This window comes from Rhineura floridana, chromosome 4 (assembly GCF_030035675.1).
Source record: "Rhineura floridana isolate rRhiFlo1 chromosome 4, rRhiFlo1.hap2, whole genome shotgun sequence".
Classification (NCBI taxonomy): Eukaryota; Metazoa; Chordata; class Lepidosauria; order Squamata; family Rhineuridae; genus Rhineura; species Rhineura floridana.
This window is the reverse complement of record NC_084483.1, coordinates 207,121,015-207,138,767: the sequence shown is the minus strand read 5'-3', so window position 1 is coordinate 207,138,767 and position 17,753 is coordinate 207,121,015. Positions and strand designations below refer to the sequence as shown.

The following is a 17,753-nucleotide window of genomic DNA, read 5'->3' as shown; positions in this document are numbered from 1 at the left end:
TTTGATTGTAATAGAACTAGCAGTAATTTTACTACTTTTGCGGAGTAATTGTAACGTTTCCAGAATTACTTTTGGGCATTGCTTGGGGGGGGCAGTGGAAGTCTTCTGCCCCTCTGATTTGTGGATGAAAATCATGTGCCTCAAATTGGGCTTCTGTGCAGTATCGTTCTTTCCTCATGCTCTGTGGATGGGTAGGAGGCGACGAGGGAGGAGGTGGAGAGTGAGATGAGGTGGAGTGGAGAAAACAATTATTTTAAAAAATGGATAGTGGTGGTGAAGAATGGAGTGGAGGGAAAAGGATCCGGAGGTCAAGAACATGGATAAAGGAGGAGGAGGATGCAGCAGCAGAATGGAGATAAAGAACTGTGGAGGTGAAAGATGACAACGTGTGTGTGTGTGTGTGTGTGTGAGAGAGAGAGAGAGAGAGAGAGAGAATACTGTGTTTGCACTTGGCACACAAAGTGGCCTCCACCACCCTCTCTGGCTACTGTGCTGCATTTGCAGTATTTTAACTTTTTTGCATCTCAGGGGAAAATGTTTGCTTGAGTGAGTGTCCCTTAGTTGGTGGCAGGGCAGGGTCAGGGAGGTGGTTAAGTGAGAGAGATTATGCTGTCTGTCTGAGTGGGGGGGTTGCACTTGGTTTGACGGGAAAAGATCTGAGTAGTGGCATCAGCCTTCCTCCCCACCACCCTTACCAGCGGAGAGACCACCATTGCTATCTTATGAATAAAAATAATTATTCTACTACCTCTTTATGTGTGTGTTTATTTTTACTGTTGTTTTAGGCTACTTAGATGTGCAGCAGCCAAGGACAGCACCTTGTAGGCTTTTTTTAAAAGTAACTGTAATTGTAGTGATTACTTTGGAGGAAAAGTAAAGTAATCAGTTACTTTCAGAGCAATTGCAATTGTAATGGTAATTACTACTTTTTGGGGCCATGTAACTGTAACTTATTACTTTTTAAAAGTAATCTTCCAAGCTCTGACCAAATTGCATAAGCTAGTCTCCTACCTCCACTTATTTTGCTGGTTTAAATACCTTTGTACTGATGGAGGGGGCTATAAACAATATGCTATTTTTTCCCCAGAGAAAAAATATGGGGACAAAATCCATGCATACTAGACTGGAGGCTCAGGCAATGCTTTTATTTAGATCCCTGTTCATTTTGTTTGAACTCCTTACATCTGGATCATGCTAGGTAACAGATAAGTACAAGTGTGCTTGCATGTCCCGAATCTGAGAATCTGAAAGTATTAAGCATGAAGTGCAATACAAAATGCAAAATCGGAGTGAATTATGTGAAATAAAATACAATTTTTGTGTCAATAAAACATGTATTATTTTAAATTGTTTTTAGATTTTTAAGTGCCTTTTAAGGTTTTAAGGTTGTGCATAGTTTAATTGTATTTTAATTGTATGTTTTTCTATGTTTTTAACTACATGTAGTTTTATTTGTAAGCCGACCTGAGTTCCAGTATGGAAAAAGGGCGGGGTAAAAATAAAGTTTCAATTCAATTCAATTCAAAAAAGTGTGGTGTGTATAAAAATATACATTTTAAAGTTAGAATTTAAAAAAGTTCTTGGGCAGCAAATCCCACTCACAAGAGGATTGTGCACCACACTATGCATTCTATTTTCAGTTAATGTGTGTGCAGTATTTTCCATTGACTAGCATTGGTGGCTATGCATCAGAGGAGAGGGTATTTGTTGGGACAACGGCCACCCTGAGACATTTTTGATACAATCTTCTCATATTTGAAACAAGCTTCTCACATATATATTTTTATGCACGATGAGCAGCAAGTATATACAACATGAATTTCCATTGTGGTGAAGGCACATGTGAAGTCATCTTGAGGCTGACTTGTGTGTGGTAAAATTGTGGGTTGAATATTCTCATGGGTTGAATGGTGCTTTGCTCCAAGATGGTATCAGTCCATATTGCAATGCTATAGCAAAGCTACCAAAAATGGCATGATTGATGACGTATCCATGAACGTGGGTTTTGTTTTGTGGTTAAGTAATTGTGCAACTCTGTCATTGCTATACAACACAGCTGTGATCTGATTCACACTTCATAAGGCAAGGAGGGTTCAAAGTAGTAAAGGGCCCTTATCTCAAGGCCAAATTACACGTGCATGTTTTTAAATAATACAAAAAGCATCAGGTGGGGTGGCTAATAATTGCTAGGATTGCAGCAGGTGGAGATGAGGAATTAAACTCTTTCCTCCTCTGTTGCACTCCATGGAAAAATCCCCCTTTCCTGAAACTTATTTTTGCATTGGCAGAGAATCCGCCTGGGGCATGTTTGGGGCAATTTTAGTTCAGCAGAAAGGTGAGTAAGAGGAGGAACACTGTTAAATAAAATAAAATAAATAATTCTGCCCTTAAGAACATAAGAACATAAGAACAGCCTGCTGGATCAGGCCAGTGGCCCATCTAGTCCAGCATCCTGTTCTCACAGTGGCCAACCAGGTGCCTGGGGGAAGCCCGCAAGCAGGACCCGAGTGCAAGAACACTCTCCCCTCCTGAGGCTTCCGGCAACTGGTTTTCAGAAGCATGCTGCCTCTGACTAGGGTGGCACAGCACAGCCATCACGGCTAGGAGCCATTGATAGCCCTGTCCTCCATGAATTTGTCTAATCTTCTTTTAAAGCCGTCCAAGCTGGTGGCCATTACTGCATCTTGTGGGAGCAAATTCCATAGTTTAACTATGCGCTGAGTAAAGAAGGACTTCCTTTTGTCTGTCCTGAATCTTCCAACATTCAGCTTCTTTGAATGTCCACGAGTTCTAGTATTATGAGAGAGGGAGAAGAAGAACTTTTCTCTATCCACTTTCTCAATGCCATGCATAATTTTATACACTTCTATCATGTCTCCTCTGACCCGGCTGTTTTATTTTCAATACCTTTCCTAATTATTGCTAGCATGGAATTTGCCTTTTTCACAGCTGCCGCACACTGGGTCGACATTTTCATCGTGCTGTCCACTACAACCCCGAGGTCTCTCTCCTGGTCGGTCACCGCCAGTTCAGACCCCATGAGTGTATATGTGAAATTAAGATTTTTTGCTCCAATATGCATAATTTTACACTTGTTTATATTGAATTGCATTTGCCATTTTTCTGCCCATTCACTCAGTTTGGAGAGTCTTTTTGGAGCTCTTCGCAATCCCTTTTTGTTTTAACAACCCTGAACAATTTAGTGTCATCAGCAAACTTGGCCACTTCACTGCTCACTCCTAATTCTAGGTCATTAATGAACAAGTTGAAAAGTACAGGTCCCAATACCGATCCTTGAGGGACTCCACTTTCTACAGCCCTCCATTGGGAGAACTGTCCGTTTATTCCTACTCTCTGCTTTCTGCTTCTTAACCAATTTCTTATCCACAAGAGGACCTCTCCTCTTATTCCATGACTGCTAAGCTTCCTCAGAAGCCTTTGGTGAGGTACCTTGTCAAACGCTTTTTGAAAGTCTAAGTACACTATGTCCACTGGATCACCTCTATCTATATGCTTGTTGACACTCTCAAAGAATTCTAATAGGTTACTGAGACAGGATTTTCCCTTGCAGAAGCCATGCTGGCTCTGCTTCAGCAGGGCTTGTTCTTCTATGTGCTTAGTTAATCTGGCTTTAATCATACTTTCTACCAGTTTTCCAGGGACAGAAGTTAAGCTAACTGGCCTGTAATTTCCGGGATCCCCTCTGGATCCCTTTTTGAAGATTGGCGTTACATTTGCCACTTTCCAGTCCTCAGGCACAGAGGAGGACCCAAGGGACAAGTTACATATTTTAGTTAGCAGATCAGCAATTTCACCTTTGAGTTCTTTGAGAACTCTTGGGTGGATGCCATCCGGGCCCGGTGATTTGTCAGTTTTTATATTGTCCATTAAGCTTAGAACTTCCTCTCTCGTTACCACTATTTGTCTCAGTTCCTCAGAATCCCTTCCTGCAAATGTTAGTTCAGGTTCAGGGATCTGCCCTATATCTTCCACTGTGAAGACAGATGCAAAGAATTCATTTAGCTTCTCTGCAATCTCCTTATCGTTCTTTAGTACACCTTTGACTCCCTTCTCATCCAAGGGTCCAATTGTCTCCCTAGATGGTCTCCTGCTTTGAATGTATTTATAGAATTTTTTGTTGTTGGTTTTTATGTTCTTAGCAATGTGCTCCTCAAATTCTTTTTTAGCATCCCTTATTGTCTTCTTGCATTTCTTTTGCCAGAGTTTGTGTTCTTTTTTATTTTCTTCATTTGGACAAGACTTCCATTTTCTGAAGGAAGACTTTTTGCCTCTAAGAGCTTCCTTGACTTTGCTCGTTAACCATGCTGGCATCTTCTTGGCCCTGGCGGTACCTTTTCTGATCTGCGGTATGCATTCCAGTTGAGCTTCTAATATAGTGTTTTTAAACAACTTCCAAGCATTTTCGAGTGATGTGACCCTCTGGACTTTGTTTTTCAGCTTTCTTTTTACCAATCCCCTCATTTTTGTGAAGTTCCCTCTTTTGAAGTCAAATGTGACCGTGTTGGATTTTCTTGGCAATTGGCCAGTTACATGTATGTTTAATTTAATAGCACTGTGGTCACTGCTCCCAATCGGTTCAACAACACTTACATCTCGCACCAGGTCCCGGTCCCCACTGAGGATTAAGTCCAGGGTTGCCGTCCCTCTGGTCAGTTCCATGACCAACTGGTCTAGGGAATAGTCATTTAGAATATCTAGAAACTTTGCTCCTTTGTCATGACTGGAACACATATGCAGCCAGTCTATGTCCGGGTAGTTGAAGTCACCCATTACTACCACATTTCCTAGTTTGGATGCTTCCTCAATTTCATATCTCATCTCCAGGTCTCCCTGAGCATTTTGATCAGGGGGACGATAGATCGTTCCCAGTATTAAGTCCCTCCTGGGGCATGGTATCACCACCCACAACGATTCTGTGGAGGAGTCTGCCTCTTTTGGGGTTTCGAGCTTGCTGGATTCAATGCCTTCTTTCACGTATAGAGCGACTCCGCCACCAATACGTCCTTCCCAAAAGGAGCCCAGGGCAGCAAACAACAAGAGATAAAACAATAAAAACAGAATCAAAGAATACTGTAGTAGAGTTAGAATGCAGGTGCAGACTGGGATAAAGGTATCCACTTAAAATACTTGTTGAAAGGCTTTGATATTACTACTACTACTACTACTACAGTATTATTAAATTTATTACCTAACCTTCATCAGTAGGTCCCAGGGTGGGTCACAACAATGTGAAATACATAGACTCATAGAATTGTAGAGTTGGAAGGTACTTATTAGGCCATCAAGTCCAACCCCCTGCTCAATGCAGGAATTAAAACATTATTGAAAAGTTATAAACAAATTGCAATCACAACTAGAGAGGGTCCTAAAAACATACATTTCAAGTGTCAAAAGCCAGGGTGATGAGGTGAATCTTCCGCATATGACAAAAGCTGTACAGTGAAGGTGTCACAAGCCCCATTGTGAGGACTGAGGAGGGAATTCCACAGATTAGGAAATACCCTCTTCTGGCCCTCCCTCCTGAGAGCAGTGGAACTACGAAGAGGGCTGCCTCCGCTGATCTTAACACCTGAGATAGTCTGTAGAGAAGGAGGCAGTTTTTCAGATACTTGGGCCCTAAGTCATTTAATTAGGCCCAGAAACAAGCTGGCAACCAATGCAACTGTTTTAAAACAGGGGTTATATGAGACCTAAATGGAACCCCAGCCAGTAACCTGGCTGTTGCATTTTAGACCAGTTTAAGTTTTTGAACTGTCTTCAAGGACAGCCCCATGCAGAGTACATTGCAAGAATCTAATCTGGAAGTTGCCAGAGCATGGAGTACAGCTGGATGCCATCCACATATTGGTGACACTTCGCTCCAAAACTCCTGATGACATTATAGGGATGGATAAAATTATGCATGGTATGGAGAAAGGGGATAGGGAAATGTTTTTCTCCCTCAAAATACTAGAACCCGGGGTCATCCAGTGAAGCTAAGTGGTGGGAGATGCAGGATAAAGTACTTCACATGCAGTACGTAGTTAGATTATGAATTTCACTACCCCAAGCTGTGGTGATAATCACCAAATGGGAGTTTTAAAAGGGGATTGGACAAATTCATGGAGGAAAAGACTATTGATGGCTATATAATGCTATGCCCAGTATCAGAAGCAGTGTGCATAAGGACAGTGTGGCTGGTGTAAATATGGGCCATAGCACTTGACCCAGCATAGGAGGGTGGTACAGGGGCAAGTCGGCATGAGATAGAGTAGTGGGCTGTCCAACACTGGATGCATTCAAGAGGCAGCTGGACAGCCATCTGTCAGGAATGCTTTGATTTGGATTCCTGCATTGAGCAGGGGGCTGGACTTGATGGCCTTATAGGCCTCTTCCAACTCTTCTATTCTATGAAATTTGATTCAGCCTGGTTTCTCTTTTTTTAAATAGGTTAATAGGTGTAAAGGAAATATATGCCCTTTGACAATGCATTCTTGTCACACAACACATAGTTAAACTATGGAATTTGCTCCCACAGGAGGCAGTGATGGCCAAAAGTAGATCAGACAAATGCATGGAGGAAAAGGCTGTCAGTGGGTACTAGCCACGATACCTTTGCTCTGCTTCCAAAGTCGGAGGTGGTATGCTTCCGAATACCAGTTGCTGGAAATTGCAGGAGGGGGAGAGAGGTTTTGTGCTCAGTTCCCGCTTGTGGTCTTCCCATAATCTAGTTTGCCACTGTGACAATAGGACACTGGACTAAATGGGCCACCGGCCTGATCCAGCAGGCTTTTTTTGTTCTTATACGTCTATGTATCAAATACTAAGTCTAGGTGTTTGCTGCCTTACAGTGCAATCCAGTACACACTCAGAAGTAAGCTCTATTGGGTTCAATGGGACTTACTCCCAGGTACGTGTGTATTAGATTGCAGCCTTAATATTCAGCTAAGAGCCAATGGAAGAGAATGTCTGAATAAATGTTTCATGTTTTACTCCACACGGTTTATTTTTGTAGTTCTGGTTTGTTGTATTATTATTTTTCCTACTCATCAATAAGTGTTATAAAAAAGAAGCAGTAAGCATTTGAATACCAGTTGCTGGGAAGCAACAACAGGAGGGCATTTGTGCCCTGCTTGTGGGCTTCCCATAGATATCTGGTTGGCCACTGTGCTGCCCTGGGCTCATTTGGCTACATTTTATTAATTATAATATGGGAAACTGATTCACTAGAAAAGACAATAATGCTGAGAAAAACAGAAGGGAGTAGAAAAAGAGGAAGGCCAAACAAGAGATGCATTGACTCCATAAAGGAAGCCACAGTCCTGAACTTACAAGATCTGAACAGGGTAGTTTATGCCAGATGCTGTTGGAGGTTGCTGATTCATAGGGTCGCCATAAATTGAAATCAACTTGAAGACATATAACAATTTGGGAAACACGGTGCTAGACAAGATAGGCCTTGATCTGATCCAGCAGGGATCCTCTTTAAGCTTTTACAAAAAGTACATTCACAAGGGAGATTTTCTTTAGAACCACAAAAGGTTGCTTTCTGTTCCATGCCCACTGTGGTCCTGATAATTAACCCCACCCCCAGCTGATGCAGTTTACATTTATTGAAAGCTGCAAATTCAGTGCAAAATCAAATTTATTTTGTCCTTCAGTGATGGGGCACATGCTTTGCATGCAAAAAGTCCTCACATTCAGTCCTTGACATCTCACAGGGCTGGGAAAGACCTGTCTGAAGAACCCTAAAGATTCTCTGCCTGTCAGTGCAGACAATGCTACGCTAGATGGACCGATGATCTGATTTCATACAAATGTAGCATCTCATGTTTCAGGCGTCATAAACTGTGGAGTGGAAACACTGATTTATAAATATGCAGTAGATGCATGGTAGGAAGCTGTAACCAACTGAAGATGAGCCAGATGTGTGACCAGCCATGAATAAAATGCTTGCCCATGTGGGTTTAGCTAGAACACAAGTGACTGGGTGTGCCACTGGTGTGTTTACATGTAAATAGGCTGCCTCGCATGCTAACAGCACAGTCCTAAACATGTCTAATCAGAAGTCCTACTTTCTTCCATGAGGTGTTCCTTTGGCAGTCCTAAATACACTTACTAAAGAGTAAGCCCCATTGAACCACAGCAGGACTTCTAAGTAAACATGCACAGGAATGCACAGTTAGCCTGCTGCTTGTTTGTACTTGCGTTGCTGGTTTTGCACTTTTAGCTACTTTTTACAAAAGTATTGCTAACTTATTGTATCCTCAGAGTTGCCATCTCACAGCGGGCCCCGTGCCTTGAACGACAGCAGCAGTACTCCCTTGCCACAAAATAAATGAGTTAAAAAATGAGGCACACGAAGCTCTATCCTCCCCGTCGCTTTTTGTTCCCCTCACGGGAGAAAACCCCCCACATTAAGTCGCCTTGCTTAATCTTCTAATTTAAATCTTGAAATAAAGTCAAATGCGCACAATAAAGGAGGACACCGCTATTGCTACTTTAAAAAGTAACCGTTCTTATTATTAATAATAAAACGGCAGCGGAAAGGAATACGTGAGGAGGATCTGCTTCTGCAACCCCCCCTTCCAAAAATGTTGGTAACTCTGCACATGCTCAGAGGCACTCTTTCCGCAGCCGCCTGAAAAGCTGTAGAGGCGGCGTGCGTGTGTCTGTATGCGTGGCGTCGTGAAAACCGGGTTCCTGAGCGAGTTCGAGCCTTCCCTCAGAAGGGAGGGAGGCAGGCTACTGTGCGGCGGCGGGGCCGGGGGGCGAGGAGGAAGGAGGATGCGCCGCTAGGAGCGCGGGTCCCCCTCAGGCGGCCCCTCCGAGGCTTCTCCCCGCGTCTGCCATCATCCCCAAGATGGCGGCGGCGCGAGGCTGAGGCGAAGGGGGCAAAATCTCCTCGGAGGCGAGACGGCGACTACGGCAGCGGCCTCTCTTTCTCCCCCTCCTCTCTTCGTAGCGCCGCCGCGGCCGCTGGGCCGCCGATCCCCGCCCCCCGCTCCTCCCCGTCCCCGCCCGAGCCTGCCAAGCCAGAGCCGAGGCGGAGCAGCCGCCGGAGAGTGAGGGAGAGCGCGTAGCCAGGGGGGCCCCGGGCGCCCAGGAGCCCCACAGCGGGAGCCGGGGCCCCAGCAACAGCGCCTCCAGCGGCAGCAAGAGCCCAGCCGCCGCCAGCGCCAGCGCCGCCAGCAGCACCGCCAGGCCCGCCGAGACCCTTCCCCGCGCAGCACGCCCCCTCCTCACGCCGGCCCCGCAGCGGCCTTGGCTCGGCCTCAGGCACGCACGCACGCAAGGCCCGTGGCGGCGAAGACGGCCGCGCTAGCTCGGAGGCAGCAGCAGCAGCAGCAGGTGAGCGAGGCTGTCCTGGCAGCTGTCAAGGGGGGCGGAGGGCGGCGGCGGCCCGGGGCCGACGCGCCGTGATTGATGGCTTCGTGTGTGTGTGGGGGGGGTTTGCTGTAGAAGGGGCGGAGCGCAGGAGCCTGAGGAGAGGGGCAGCAGGAAGGGGCGCCCAACTATGATAATGTTTTTTGGGGGTTAGGGTGGCGCAGGGAGGAGTGACTTTAGGGGGGGCGTGTAAAGAAGGGGCGGGGCAATGGTGGGGGTGCCTTTGGGGAGTGGGGGCGCGAGGACGCGGAGGGCAAGTGGCCCGGAGTGGAAGAGGGGTGTGGGTGGGTGAGTGGGGGCGTGGGGTGCACCCCCGGGGTGATGACAGAAGGAACAGAAGGAGGGGATTGTGCAATTTTCGCTTCCAACAAGCCTCTTAAATCGAGACCTTCTCCCAGTCTGCCTCTGTGTTGGAACTGCTTTTAAAGATGTTTTTAAACCTTTAAAAAAAATGTTTCTAAAGTCTGTTTTTATGATGTTTTAAAGTGTTTTTAGTGCTTTCGTTTGCTGCCCTGGGCTCCTCCTGAGAGGAAGGGCAGGATATCGATCAAATCAATCAATAAATTAATTTTGAGAGCTGGCTGAGAGAAGGGGAGAAAGGGGACAGGGAGAGCGAAGGAAGGGAAGGGATGGGGGGTGCAGGGGGAAAGGGAGGGTTGCCAAAGTCTAATGGTTTGCGTGGTGGTGGTGGTGGTGGTAGGGGTCTGCGCCATGCCAGCATTGGGAGGTCCTGGAGAACAGAGGCCTGTGTGGAGGGCTCAGGGCAAATGGTGTGTGCAATTAAGTGCATGTGGGAACCCCCTTGAGTGCCCCTGCTTAGAGAGGAACTGGTAGGAGCCCCCTCCCAAAGGGGTGGGTGTTGCCTGGGGGAAAATTTAAGGATGTGTGTACCCATCTTCCCTCCCCAAAGCTGGGAAGTGTACCACAAAGTAAGGCCCCCAAGGAAACCTTAACGTCTTAGGAGTTTTGGGGAAATTTCAAGGCTATAGTTTTGGAGGGGGTGCCCTAGAAGGACCTGTCAGATGCCACAGGTGGTGGAAAGTACCTCAAAGTTGAGTGGTGAAGAACGCAAGATCCTTGGTAGCTGGCCATCAGTGATCCCTAGAAAAGTGGGGCAGTGAGATAGGACAGCTTGCGGGCTTCCCCCAGGCACCTGGTTGGCCACTGTGAGAACAGGATGCTGGACTAAATGGGCTACTGGCCTGATCCAGCAGGCTCTTCTTATGTTCTTATTATATCTTTATGTTATGTTACGGTTTATTTCTAGGCCGCCTTTTGGCCAAAAAGGCCCCCAAGGCGGCTTACACACAAATAGAAAAGCACAGATACAAAATACAAATAAAAACAATACAATTTATAAAAATTCAAGCCAACAAAATCCTAGCATTTCTAAAAAGCAACAACAGCTAAAACCCCAAAGCACTCGATTTTCTGGTAAAGGACAGTCCCTAGAAAAATGTCACTAAGAGCAGGGGTGAGGGGGCAAAGCAAGTGGAAAAGCTTGCCCCTTGATGGTCCCGGCACAGTTTTGCCCCTGCAGTAGTCATGCGGATAATCACTGGTGCTGATGGGATGGGGTGCCTGGGAATTGGTGGAAGGTAGGGCGGGCTTGGGACAGAGAAGCTCTGTGGGATGTGGTGTACCATCCTCTTTCCTCTTCCATCTTGGGTTAAACTAGAGTAGAAGACAGTCCTCGGACTGACAGTATCTCCTCCTTGCAACAAATCAAAGATGGTGGCGGGGAACCAATATAGTAACTTGGCCTTTGAACCAAGAGGTCTTTTTCCTCACCCTCAAAACTTGCGGGGAGGTCACTTGCAGGAGGAGAGCGCAAAGTCATAGAACTGGAGACTTGTGGAAGAAGGGTTTCTGCAGATAGAGCTATGGTTTGGGTAGAAGTATGTGTGTGTGTGATGGCTGAAAGCAGTTTAACTTAGAATCTGCACAGGGGGTGCTCCTTCTGCTAGTTCATGGGTTCTGTCAAGTGACATATCAGCCCTCTTTTAAGATTTCAGATAAATAGTGACAAGCTTTAATTTGGAGGAGGGGGAGCTGCCTGAAAACACCCTCTCCTGAGTTTAATTAAGGCCCTTAACTTTTGACATGCCCGTGTGTTCATGTTCCATTACAAAAGAACACACAACCACTAGGAAAATTAATGAAGCTGTTTTCTTCTTTTCATTTTTGGCCATTACTGAAAGAGTCTGATCTGCTGTGGCTCTGTGAACATGACTGGGGGAGGGTGTGTGCGGTGGGTGTGTATTAGAAAGATGTGCAGGGGGTGGATTAGTGCTGGTGATGCCAACTGAAGTCTTCACTGCACAGAAAGCTAGGTGGGGGCTGGGGTGAGCGGATAGGGATTCTACATGGTCGCTTTTAAGTGTCACCTTTTTCCTCTTGCATGCTGCATCTCCTTGCTTATTACTTTAAGCAACAGCAGTAAACTGTTTGATGCAGAGAGCTGGGGAGAATAAGTAATATACTCATGCAGTTTTTCTGGCTGAAGGAAATCAAGATGGTAATGATGTATCAAATGGTTTCAAGGGTAATTTGAGCTCAAGGCATGGCTCAATTTTTTTAGGGCAAGGTATGAATAAAACTGAAAGTGATATAGATCTGACTCGGTGCTGTGTATGTGTTTTGAGTGCTCCATTTGTGTTGCCTTCTAAATGGCTTGGTTTCATATAAATGGCTTTTCCAATCACTCGGCAGTTCTGAGCTTGTGTGTTATCAAATAAACTTAGTGAATATGTTTATATGGTTTAACATTTTACACCTGCAAAATAATGTTGCTGACTGGCATTAGATTTATATCCTTGAATCACATATTTGTGTGTGTGTGTAATCTGGTTTCCTAACCACCTGTGTAGGCGACTTGAAGTTTCTGTAGCTCACATCCCGGAAGTGCAACTCCTCTTCTTGAGTTAATCCCATAGGTAGGGAAGGGGGAGATACTTGTATTTTTGCTGAATATGAGACTTGGGATGGAAAGAAATAGTGGCGGAAAGGGAGCATCTTTCCAGTGTGGGTTGAAAGTAATGCGCCTTACACTGGGAGTATTTCTGCATATGCTGACATTTCAGTAACTGAGAACTGGGTCATTATCATCCTACCTGCTGTTGTGCATTCTGACCATTTCATTGGTTTATGTTACAAAAACAGGAAAATATTTTTCATTGTTAAAGTTGCACTATGCTTTAAAAATTAGGACAGTTTTTGTAGTTTAGCAATGGAAAGAGGCTTTCAGTTCTTTAAAGCCTTTATGGGACAATCCTTGGAAGAAGGGCAAGATACAAGTGTGTATGAGATAAATAAATTTTGGAGTGGAATACCTGGAGTGACATCAGCTTAAACTTCTTTAGTTCATTGTTTATTCATTCATTGGACATCCTTTATATAGTCTACGTTTTAATTCGGAGGCATCCCCCCACCCAAAGTAAACTCAGTTTTTAAGAAAAACGCGTTAAAACAGTGTCCACTGAAATTTATCCTAAAACTGAAGCAAGAAAAATAGCAGAGGCCAAATGGGATAGAATTGGCTTAATTCTAAGTAGTTTGATTCAAATGGATTCTGTGTGTGTGTGTTTAAAGAACTGAAAAGTGAAAGAGCTGGAAATAGTTTTCTGTTGGTGAGTATGTGCATAAATCCTCTGTATGTGAATAGATACAAATCTCCAGACTGAAGTTGCCACCAGGTCTAGTTGTGGAGTTAAACAAATAAAATGAAGTTTAAAAATAAAATGAAGTTTAAAGAACTGTTTGTATCTTGTGCAGTGCAATCTTATACATTTCTATTCAGAAGTAAGCCCTGTTGAATTCAATGGGACTTACTCCTAGGTAGGTGTGTATAGGATTGTAGTCTGCAATACACCCATTTTCCAGTCATTTATTTAAGTGTTGAGTCATGTAATGCAGGGGTGAGCAAAAGGTAGATCCTGGGGAAGTTTACAGTAGATCTGCAAGGATGTTTGACTCCCAGTAGTTGTAACGATAACAACAATGAAATGCCATATAACCCCCTCCCCCCAATTACAAGTCTGAAATTAAGAAAGGTTGGAATAACGAGGAGTGGATTTTTGTGTGTAAGGGCTGTTAGTTCCTTCAGTTCTGGTACTTGCAGCAAACTCATGGGCTCAGCATTCTTTAATTTGATGTGCAATTTGACCAGAGGTGGGCTTCGGTTGGTGGAGCTCATGGTTTTAGAGAAAAGCAAGAAAAACCCTGCAAGCCTGAAGTCTACCTACTTCTGATTTCATGCTTTTCAGTCCCCCCCCCCCCCGTATATGCTCTCAAATGAATTGTGCAGGTTAATCTGTCACGGTGGTGGGTGAATAGTTTTACCTGGAAGTGTGTGTGTGTGTGTATGCACAAATGAATACTCTGCAACTTTCTCAGTGTGCAAGACTGCTCAAGAATGAAAGGTAGGTTTGTCTAATTACGGGGAGATTTTTTCCCCCAGCATCAAGGAGGAAAATGATCTACAATAGAAAAAGTGAGTGTAAAACCATATTTCAGTGGTGCTGAAACATTTTATTTTCTTAAAAAGGAAGATTTAATAGATGAAGATAATACTCTTTTTAAATAAGTTCAGAAGCTCTTGACAGTATATAGGTAAATGATTTTTGCATTACTGTTCTTTAAGTCTGTGACTTATTTGTGGGTTTAAAAAAAATGGATTGATGAGATGCGTGGAAACTCGCTGTCAAATGTTGCAGCATTGCCCTTGTCTTGTTCTTCCCAAGAACTTGGTGTGATATTTGAACATTAGGTAACAAATAGAGATATTAGGCGCATTGGTTGAGGGTTTTTATGCACAACTTTCTTTTTGTGGCAAACGTAGATATTCATAAATATGACTAGTTCAGTTTGTTATGCAAAGTAAATTGTGACTTATTGGAATAACTGTCTTGTATCTTAACACTGTTTTAAAAATGAGTATTTTACCCCAGTTCTGGGCATGATGCATTTAAAATATAACTTTAAGTATTCAGAATTATGGGTTTTTTTGATTATTGTAGTTAAACTGTGCAAATATATTTGTAATGAGCTGATTTGAAGAGAAAGTTGGTGATCGCTACTAGTGGGGAAGCTCATTTGCATAGGGAAACAACTTCATTTCATTTCATTTATGAATCTCTTCCTATGAAGCATCTTGAAGCAATTTCACAATACAATAAAAACATATATAAATACAAAAACAATTTCAAATCTAATAGAAATACCAACTGGGATAAAAATCTCCACATCGAAGGCTTGTTGAAAGAGGAAGGCCGTCAACAGGTGCCAAAAAGGCAATATGTCTGATATGTAATGGGAGAGAGTTCCAAAGGGTAGGTGCTGCCACGCTAGACCAGCTTTTAAGCTGCAGTCATGAGTCGGTAACTCAGAGAGGCAGCTATCAGGAGGGAGAGAAATATCTTTCTTTCTTCAGAGTAAAGTTGTACGTTTTGTTGTTTAATGTACCATGTTTGCTTGAAACTGATATTTTGCCATTTGAGGTTTAAAATCTTTTTTTAACTGGTTTTAAACTGCTGTTTTATAGGAAAAAAGGAAAAGTTGAATGTCAAATCAAAACATATTGGACAGTGCATTGATGATTTTTTATTGACATCTTCAGAGCCATTATTTTCATGTAGTCCAGTAGGGCCCTGCTTTTCGGCGGCCCGCTTTTGGCTTTCCGCTAATACAGCGGCTTTCAATTAGAGTAAGGCCCCACTCATATGGTGCTTGTTCCGCTTTTACGGCGTTTTTTGGGTGTTGGGCGCCATTTTATCGACAGAGTTCCGCTTTTGGACGGGTTTCGCTTTTAGGCAGAGGTCTGGAATGTAACCCACCGTATGAGTAGGGCCCTACTGTATAGGAGCTTGGGTTGACAGAAAGGTGTATAGGGGCCTACTTTCATTCATGCTGACTTAAAATGAGAAGTTTTGGTTGAGACACCGGCTTAAAAATATTGGGTTGTATCCAGTGCTGCACTAGCAGGGTTCCCCTGGTGCAACAGGACTTCCATTTCCTCCACTCCCCTGTGTAGCCCCAAAATCTGCTCTGGAGTGAGCCTAACCCTTTGGAGCTGATTTTGAGGGTGTGCGGGTAGCTGGCGGGGACAGTAGAGGAAGAGGTAGCTCTGTTGCACAGTATGCACATGGAAGCCCGTTGTGCCAGTGGAGCTGCAGCATTGATACAGCCCATTGTTGATACCACAACAGACTTGGGAGTATAGAATGACATATGTAATAGCATAGGCAAAGTGTCTGAAACAAGAGCTCTGGTGTCTAACTTGCTAGAGGTCCTTGCCTGTATAAGGTAGTCGGTGTTCAGGCTTAAAGGTATCTGCTTCCCCCACTCCAGGGTTTTGTAATAAAGATAATCTCCATTATAGCTAGAACAGTTTATCTGAAAGAGCGCCTCCAGCTTCATCAAGGATGCCGCTCAACAAGATCAGCCTCAAAAGGCCTCCTCTCTATCCCACCAGTTAAAACAGCTAGAGTGGTGAGGACTAGAGAGAGGGCTTTTTCTATTGTGGCTCCCACTCTGTGGAATTCCCTCCCAAACGATCTCCGTCATGCCCCCGCTGTGATGAGCTTCTGCCGGGCCTTGAAGACCTGGCTCTTCAGACAGGCTTTTGGGGTGGGTTAGGTTTATTACTACTGTTGAGATTTTAATGTTTTAATTTATTTGTATGTTTTTATTCTGTGCGTCGCCCAGAGCAGCTGGACAACCAGCCAGATGGGTGACTAATAAATCTAATAAATAAATAAATAAATAAAAACTGAGTTTAACAACTGGATTTATATTACTGCTGCAAACACTAAAATGCTTGGTAGATTGAGGACTCTTCTTGCATTGGAGTGGGCTGTTTCCATAAAACTAGCAAGAGCACACCTAGGTAGAACCAGCGGAGGTACATTTTGAGTTGAGGAATGAACCAAACATTTATACATCTTCTGTGTGGAGAGACTTCTTTGTAAGAAGAATACACTGATCTTCCCAGGTAACAGTATATTGTATGAACTTAGTAGTTTAGTTTCCATTTCATCAATAACAAAGCAACTGTATGGATTGTGAATAGAGGCTAATAATGGAATAAATAATAGAATTACAATATAACTTTTTGTAAATTGTATCACAGTAAATATATGAACATTTCATTAATAATATTAAAAAGTTAAAAAAAGTTTCATTTATATTAAACATTTCAGAATAATTCTGGATTATGCTCAGTAGATATCCCCTGACAGTTATTCTTCCTCACACTGCCTGCTTTGATCCTAATTTTATACACTTAGTACAATAAACTTGCAGCATAGCTCAGTGATAGATCTGTTTCACTCTTCCAGTCAGCCATGCTTTTTTCTATGATTCTCCATTCCGTTTCTGTTCCCATCCAGTTTCCTTTCTCTGTTCTCCACCCGCACTTCCTGCTAATGAGCATATTCAGCACTCATTGGGCTGTTTTGGGGATTTCAACGTTTTCTTAGATTAGCCCACCTTTCTTCATCCATGATGATCAAATCCCCAGGTTCTACCCCCTTAAAGATCTTTGTACTTCTGCAAATTTGGGGTTCGCTGGAGTCTCCTGATCCCCCCTCCCGTTGTGCATGGATGCTTCTGCTTTGGCTGCATAAGGATTGGCACTTACCTCTGAACTCTGAAAATAGACGGCATGCTACATTATTGTCACTGGCTAGCATCAGTTATTCCAGCAATGAAAAACACTGATTTGAACCAAGACCTAAAATAATGTACATATAATACCTAAAAATTTGGTGTAAAATAACAAAAACGCCTCTCCCCTCCAGCATTAGCAGGCTTCTGCAGAATTTGGGTGAATTTAGAATAAATTATGCAAATCCCAAGTGACCTCCTTGAGTCATCAGTCCATCCTTTTATTTTGCTCTAAAACAGAATATTCATACATCTAGCACTGCTGACAGATGTATGTCCATCTTTCAATTTTTTCACAACCTTCCTAGGAAAACTGTGAGCTCTGCTCTTTGCCATGCAAAGTAAATGTGTACTGTATATGTTTCCGATTTGAGAGTATGAATGTCTCTGGCATTGGAGGAAGAGAGTGTTCCTTTGTGAGTTACAAGTAGGGATGGAAGGATCTGTCAATTACAGTTCTCCCAGATTCTCATTTTTCTAATATTAAATTTAGTTCCCCACATTTCTGCAGCAATTTGCATTTTTTAAAAAAAATCCTCATGAATATTCTTCAGCATTTTAGAGTGATTTTTCCCTAATAAACACATTTTTGTTTGTAGGTTAGATATATGTACACATTTTTGCAAACCATTTATCCTAATATAATGCATGTTTGTATTTTATTTTCACTAATATATTGATTTTTACACACATCTCCCCCT

At 43.5% G+C, this 17,753-nt stretch overlaps 1 protein-coding gene across 5 annotated transcripts in view; it reads left to right on the top strand.

Moving 5' to 3' along the window:
- Positions 1 to 8,675: 8,675 nt before the first annotated feature.
- NCOA1 (nuclear receptor coactivator 1) overlaps positions 8,676 to 17,753 on the top strand; it is a 393,348-nt gene continuing 384,270 nt past the window's right edge. For 3 of the 5 annotated variants that reach the window (XM_061625852.1, XM_061625854.1, XM_061625853.1), the window contains exon 1: positions 8,677 to 9,351. The gene's annotated coding sequence lies outside the window, so the exon portion shown is untranslated. Of the gene's footprint in view, positions 9,352 to 17,753 lie in introns of all 5 variants that reach the window. The other 2 variants (XM_061625855.1, XM_061625846.1) reach the window with 2 other exon arrangements.